The sequence below is a fragment of the Crocodylus porosus genome, unplaced genomic scaffold, assembly GCF_001723895.1.
Source record: "Crocodylus porosus isolate Cpor-Errol unplaced genomic scaffold, CroPor_comp1, whole genome shotgun sequence".
Taxonomy (NCBI): Eukaryota; Metazoa; Chordata; order Crocodylia; family Crocodylidae; genus Crocodylus; species Crocodylus porosus.
Window position 1 is genome coordinate 56864772 of NW_017728943.1, and position 7386 is coordinate 56872157.

General features: G+C 40.6%; 1 long non-coding RNA gene across 2 annotated transcripts in view; it reads right to left on the minus strand.

Moving 5' to 3' along the window:
* Positions 1-7386, minus strand: part of LOC109319664 — a 166634-nt gene that overhangs the window by 33512 nt on the left and 125736 nt on the right. The window contains exons 2-3 of one of the 2 annotated variants that reach the window (XR_002103579.1): positions 4972-5056; positions 3284-3411 (exon numbers count right to left, since the gene is read on the minus strand). The exons of the other annotated variant lie outside the window; for it this stretch is intronic. This is a non-coding gene — a long non-coding RNA (uncharacterized LOC109319664). The remainder of the gene's footprint in view (positions 1-3283; positions 3412-4971; positions 5057-7386) is intronic. 2 annotated transcript variants of the gene reach the window in all.

Sequence of the window (7386 nt, forward strand, 5' to 3'; positions counted from 1 at the left end):
CCAAGGGATGACAAGGTAGAACTTGTATAAACTCCTGCAAGACTGTTTCAGGCTGGACATAAGGAAGAATTTCTTTACTGTCCAAGCCCCCGAGGTCTGGAACAGCCTGCCATTGGAGGTGGTTCAAGCACCTACATTGAACACCTTTAAGAAAAATTTGAATGCTTATCTTGCTGGGATTCGATGACCCCCAGCTGACTTCCTGTCCTTCAGGTGGGGGGCTGGACTCGATCTTCCCAGGTACCTTCTAGCCCTAATGTCTATGAAATCTAGATTGGGTTAACCCAATCTCAGTCTATGATAGTGTGCCTCCTCAGGTGGACTGAACTAACTTAGATTGGGCATGCTCTTTTTTGTGTTATTTCAATCTTTTGAACACCTGAACAATTGTATATTTAGATCAATCTAATCCTCGTTAGGATGATTTAAATATAATGTCCCATGTACCCCATGATGTCCTCAGATGAGCAATGCATCCTTGCTAAGCTTTTAGTTTTAGGAGTGAGTCATAGAAAAGTGTGTAAACTGTGAAAGACACTTGGGTTTTGAATAAAGCTTGAGACACATACTCCCTACCCAAATTCCTTGAGCTGCTTGCGTCCCCAATGGCACAGTTATAAACATGGGTTATTTTGCTGGTTAGTTTTACTGCACTAAGTAGAACTTCTTTCTAAACACGGTGTTGCTCAGTGTAATTATCTCAGGATCTGGTGCTTAAGTAGTATGCAGCTATAAATGAGATGCTGTATCATTGCTTTGCTATCATAAACATTAGCTACCTCCACCGTTTTGAGCTTTTAAATTCTTTATATTTTATGTATAAGTATGGGCAAAATACTTAAGCTCATGCTTAACTTTAAGCATTTCAGTAAACCCATCCTTATTCAGCAAAGACATTAAGATACTGGCCAAGGTCAATTAATGTCAATGGTCATATGAACTGTCATGAACTGAAATAGTTCTCTGTTCATAACAAAGAAGGTGCAGTATAAGCAGTGGCAATGTTACGTTCCACATATTGTCCTGCTATTATGACTTAAACCACCCAAGGAAGAACACTTCAGTTAAATTCTGCTGGCAATTCAAACCCTAGCATCTCTGAGGCTAACAATTAGGTAACAACTGTGGTGGTGTGTTTTACATGACAGGTCTCTACAGAAACTGGAGTCCAGACCACCCCGACACAAAATTTATAAAGCAATATAATTATATCAGACAAAACTGTGGAGACAATTAGGGTTGTGCTTTAAGTGAAGTGATTCCACCACAGAAATCTCTAGTGTCATCTGAAAGTGTTTTAAAATTATGATCATGCTGGACATGTGCTAGAGTTATGTTCTTGACAATGACAGCACACAACAAACAGCCATTGTAACATTTGATAGAAAGAACAGAGGACTTGCTGTACTGATTCCAATGAAGTACATGCAATATTAATTAGGTCACAGTAAAAAATAATACACTATTCTATTTTTGGATTAGAGCAAAGCCTTTTGGGTACTATAAAGCAATGCTATGATGAGGATGTTTATAGTGAGGTTTTAATTTCAGGAGAGAACCAGTATATGGGCAGACAGCACCAATATAATAGGAATAGAAAACAAATTATTTTAATTAACCCAAGTGCTTGCTAAATTTATAATTAGTTTAACACCTCAACATCCATGTTTTACTTTGATTAAAATGCCATTTGGGAAGTAAGAAATCATGATGGGTTTGGATTTAAATAAGGATTTGGGGTTGGGAATAAGAGCCTTTCTTGATCATTTAGAGCAATCATTAAGGCACGTGACTAAATGGAAGTATTCACAGAAGTAAAGTTAGCTATGCATGTGTATGATGACCACGCATAGCATGAGTCTTCAGAGCTAAAAGCATGAATCAATGGCGTGAGATAAATGACCAGTCTTTTGAGCAGTGTTGTAACAGCTTCATATCTTCTATTGATGAGAAACAGACAGGGAGGGATAATTCACACTGACCAAAAGAGCTCTATGTGTTTGCAGGATTGTGCCCATGATGCGTATGAGCTATATTCTACGTGGGAAATCTTAGAGTGAACAAAGTTGGCTTTTATGTGCAAAAATATTCACCTTTTATAAATCATTGAGTGCATCTACACATTCAATTAGCACATAGAAATAAACACCAGCACAGTTCACGTGTAAATGCTGTGTGCCTGGGGCACACTGAGCTGGGGCACAGCAACCCCAGCTGGCAGTGGGTGGGGGGACCAGCCTGCCAACCCTGGGCTGCTCCACCCCAGCTCAATGTGCTGCAGAGGATCTGTCTGGGGCAAGAGGGTGCTACAGTGTAAGGCTAACCAATAGGGATGTGTGAAGCTGTGGGTGCTGATTTGATTAGGAGGAGATTCGGCCCAATTTAGTGGCTGAATTACCAAACCCAAATTGAATCAGGGGACCAATAAAAAGGTCTAAATCAATTCAAATGTCTCTGAATTGATTTGGAAAAGATTCAGAGAGCTTCGGAGATCCAGACAGTCCCCACTCACTGCCTCAGGGAGCTAGACCTGGACTCTGTGCTGGAAGTAGAGGGGTGGGGGAGGAAGAGGGTTGGAGGAGGGAGGAGGGGACCATGGGAAGACCCTTGCCAGGCCCCATCCCCTGCCTGATCCTCCAGCTCCCCTGAGCACCCCCCGATCCCCACTCACTCTCCCAGCCCCCCCGCATGGCTGTCCCACCTGTCAGCAGCTCCCAGCTCTTTAAAAAAAAAAAAAAGTCCCCACTTACCGGCTGCTGCCATGTGAGAGGGTGATCCCCGCTGAACCCCGCTATTTCGCACTGTGTGGGGGCTCTGCCATGAGCCCCCTGGCCCATGCCTGATTTCCCAGCCCCCGCCCCCCCATGGCTGCCCAGCGTGCCTGGCTCTTTAAAAAAAAATAGCTCCCACTTACTGGCTGCTGCAGCAGCCTTGGGACTTCTGGGGGCTCATTGCAGAGCGCCTCCCCATAGCACAGGGCAGTGAGGGGCAGCGAGGATCGCTTCCCCCCCCCCCCACCTGGCAGGCAGTGAGTCTGGGTCTTTATTTATTTATTTATTTTAAGAGCCTGGGCAGCTATTGACAGGGCTGGGAGAGTGGGTGGGGGATAGTGCCTGTCCAATTTAGAGATCTGGCCAGTTTGGCAGCAGCCTAATCTCTGAATCAGATTCAGCTGAATTGATTCAGGACAGTGATTCAAATCACCAAATTGAATCACTGTCCCCTGAATCAGCTGAATCCAAGTCCAAAGTGAATACTAGCCATTTAGCACAGGCCTACTAACCATTTCTTGATCCATGTATGGCAGTGAATCAATGGAACTAAGAGAACATCTGAAAGAATACTATATTGTTTGTTCTTTGTGTCTGTTCTACTCCTTTTTCTCATTCTTGTCCATTTTCTCTATTTGGCCTGTTAAGCAGAGCAATGTGGAAAATGGAAATTACCATTTGGAGTATTTTGAGACATTATCATTTGTAATTGTAATTTAGGCCTGGAAATAAAGCCCTGATAAAGTTCTGAAATTAACTGTTTCAGATTATTTCATACTTTTCATTTTGACATGTTCAATTTGATTTTGCTTTTTAATTATGCAACTATACTGTTCTTCAAAATAAAAATAATAAAAACAAAACTAAATGAAAAAGTAAAGTGTTTCATTTGGAAAATATCAGGAGGAAGAGCACAACTTTGTCTGAACTTTATTCCATGCTCATTTTCTCCAAAATGAGATGAGATTTAACAAAGCATTTTAGTTTCAATAGTCTCCCAATGGAAAAATGGTCCATCAGACTTCTGACTAACTACAGTTGTTTTTTTTCCAGGGAAAGCACCTAGTGTAATTTGTACAGAGCCTGACACAAAGGAATCCCATTGTATTGCAATAACAACAGGTGGAGCAGAGGAAGAGTTACAGTAGCAAACGAATAGCAGTCTACCCTGATGCACTGTTTCCAAAGAAAAAAGAACACCATTCCACACTTGATATTGATTTAGAAAAATGGAAGTGAAAAGATGTGGATCTTATCAGTCATAGCATATGTAAATAGTAGAGAAATTTAGGTCCAGAAATGGACATTATACCAGTGAATCATTTTTGCTACCAGTGTTGATGGTGAAGAAAGTCCCATATTAGACCATTAAGTAGTGCTTACTAGCAATAACTATTAATGGCAAAGCTTACCACAAAATACCACAAAAATGAATTCTGCTGTTTAAAGGAAACGTATTAAAATCAGTTACATTGTGGCCTTAACCACACAAGGAAAGACCTCTAATTCCTGGTGCATGTAGCTCTACCAGTAGTGCAATGTGGAATCTGTGGTGGCTCAGATATCTTTTGTCACCTCAATATCAAAAGCTGGTGTTGGTAAGATTAGATAAGAGGCAAAAAAATCAAAGTTCTACCTTTGGAACATGGGAGTAAACTGACCCCAGGTACAGGTTACCAATTTCCCAGTGCAGGTGCAACTTAAGTTCAGCAAAATCCTGCAAACTTATCCTAATGGTATTAAAAGGAGGTTATAGAAGACAGTCTTTGCTTGTAAACAACAGTTTCCTGATACCATAGACAATAACATTTGCAAGGCAGACTGTTAAAGAGAAAAAGACAAAAGCATCCTCTAGGCCTGTTGACAAATCTAAATAACTACTAATGGTGTTTGCAAAGGGATGACCCAATGGAAAACACAACTTTGACAGGCTGCTTGTTCCCCATTGTTCTAAGTAATGTACCTGGGATACAAAATATCACAAGCTTCCCTTAGTCAACAAAGTAAAACTAAAATATACTGAATGATTGTGCAGGGGGGAGGGGGAAGGAGAGGAGGACATGATTAAAGATAATAAATGAGAAGAGGAACTCAGTTGAGTATATAAAAAGAAAACTGTTTCACAACAACTTCATTCATTCAAGCAAGTCTTAAAGATGTAATGCCCCTGTAGGTGTTTGAGACCATAAGAAAAACTTACAGTAAAATTGGTTTTTGTTTTCTCTGTGTAGATACCTGTCTGTCTTCATGATGTCTTTGAAAACCTTGTTTACAAGGAGCATGGACTGCACCAAAACAAATAAGATTGGAGCTATTGATAGATAGGATGCATTTGGGAATTTTAAATAAAGAGTCAATGTTTGTCCATGTGGTTCTTCACTGCTTTCCTCCAAAACAATACAACTGTTTACATTTTCATCCACATTAGAGGCAAGAATTGCTGATGAGGCAGCCTTCCAGAATCATTAGATAGCAAAGAATTCATGCTGTCTTCCTGTATTTCGATGTATAGTTTTTTATCCTGCTTTGGAAAGGAAAAAAGTTTCTAATTCTGGTATTTTTTCCTTTGATTGTTTGTCCATCAGGTGCAAGACTGTTGTACCAATTATTACAAATATTGCATTACTATTAAAAAGACACCATGATAAAACTACTAACAGCTACTGCTAACATAAAATGCTGTTTGATTATGAGATGATTTTCTTTTCTCTCTCTTCCCACCACCCCATTAAATCAATCTCAGTTTAGTTGTAAACCTACAGTTCACTTTTTTCAGTGGTTGTATTAATGAAAAAGAAAAATGTGCACATGCACAGTTAAAGTAAAATACTGTTTAAAAGTCACAGAAGCATTCACAAATATTTTTCCTGACTATTCAGTGACCGCTTGTTCTGACATACATAACAGTGTTTTGGGAAAAAGTGTCAGGGGAATACAGGGTGACTGAAGGTTTGGACACAGAGTTGTTTGTGGTGTTACATCTGAGAGCTAAGCTACACTACACTTTGCATTTGGCACCTAATATCCTCATCTGAAAGTGTACACAGGAGCCAAAAATTGCATTACCAGCATAGTATCCTGTGTCTATGCCAACACGTTTCCCTTCCAACAAGGAAAGGAATAACTTATCCCTTGAGCCCAGCTTTTCCTGGTGGCTTGAAAGCTGGAATATATCCATTATAAATTATTTTGAGCATTTGCTTTGGGTGAAGGGACTATTGCTATTACCTTGATGAGATTTAATGTACTGGATGCATACACACATTCAAATGGTCTTGGAGAATTCTCCAATATTTGTTTTCTCAGTAGAAAAACTTACCCAGAGAGACCTGTACAGATATTTGAATGCTCAGCCCCAATAAGTGGAGAGCTTGCATTGCTGATGCCGTGCAGCACCCTGTGCACAAACGCTCTGCAGTCTCCCTCAGTCAACCTGGAGATGGAAGGAAGCAGTGTACAGGGAAGCCCTCACTGGCTGACCAAGACACAGGGTCAAGCCTGTGCCTCCCTGCAGCACAATGTGGGGATTGTGAAGGGAATGTGTTCCTTTCTCTGCTTGGCTGGAGCCATAGTTGATCCCAAGTGACACACTGTTTTCCTGGAGGGATGGGAGCAAGGCACCCTAGGATGATGGTGAACTGTGCTGTGGCTTCTCTCAGGAGGCTTCACTGCCCCAAGAGAAACTCCCATGAGGGATTTAACTGTGGCTGTTTCCAAGTTACTTTTCTCCTGGAGTGGCCATTTGCTTTGAACATTTGGGCTAGGCACAGAAGTTACACATAAACTGGTTTAAGTCATCAGAAACTGGTTTAAACCTGTAACAGAACAGAAGTTCAGTGCACATAAACCAGTTTCCAAATGGCTGAAACTGGTTTAAGATAAACCTGGCTGAATGTAGTATCAGACTTAACTGATTTAGGTCAAACCCGTTTATGAAACTTCTGTCCCAGACCATGTAGAGTTGTAGTTTCTCCTGGGAGAGCAGCCACTCTCACAGGAGAAACTGAATGCTTCTGCAAGGCCAGTGTTAAACTGAGGTTGCCATCTTAAAAAACCTCTCTTAAAGTAAGCAAGGAGCTTATCTTAGTGACAAATTAGACTTAGCACTTAGATAATGCTATATCTATTTTCTAAGTGGTATAAAAGAGCTATATGGCTGATGGTGTGTCTCAGAATTCTTTGAACAGATCACCAAATGTAGAATTACCCTAACTGCAAGCTCTCTAATGAAATGACTTGTTCCTTTAAGGAATTCTACTCATGAGTAGGTAATACTTTACAGGGAAAAGGATAGATAGTCTTTGGGATTTTGCTGTAATTGCTATAAAGACTGGTTTCCCCTTTATGTTTTAATCTTCCAGATAAACACTGAGTGCTTCAGATAGAAAAAGAATATTTTTGGTAATATGCCACTTAGGGAGAAAACAAAACAGTGTTCTGAATGCATTTTACACAATTACACTAATTTAAACTCTGGATCTACCACTGGGAAAAATATATGCATTTAGAAGTAGTAGTTTCATAGTTTCTAGGGGTCAGAAGGGACCTGAGTAGATCATCTAGTCCGACCCCCTGCCATGGCAGGAAAGAGTACTGGGGTCAAACGACCCCAGCA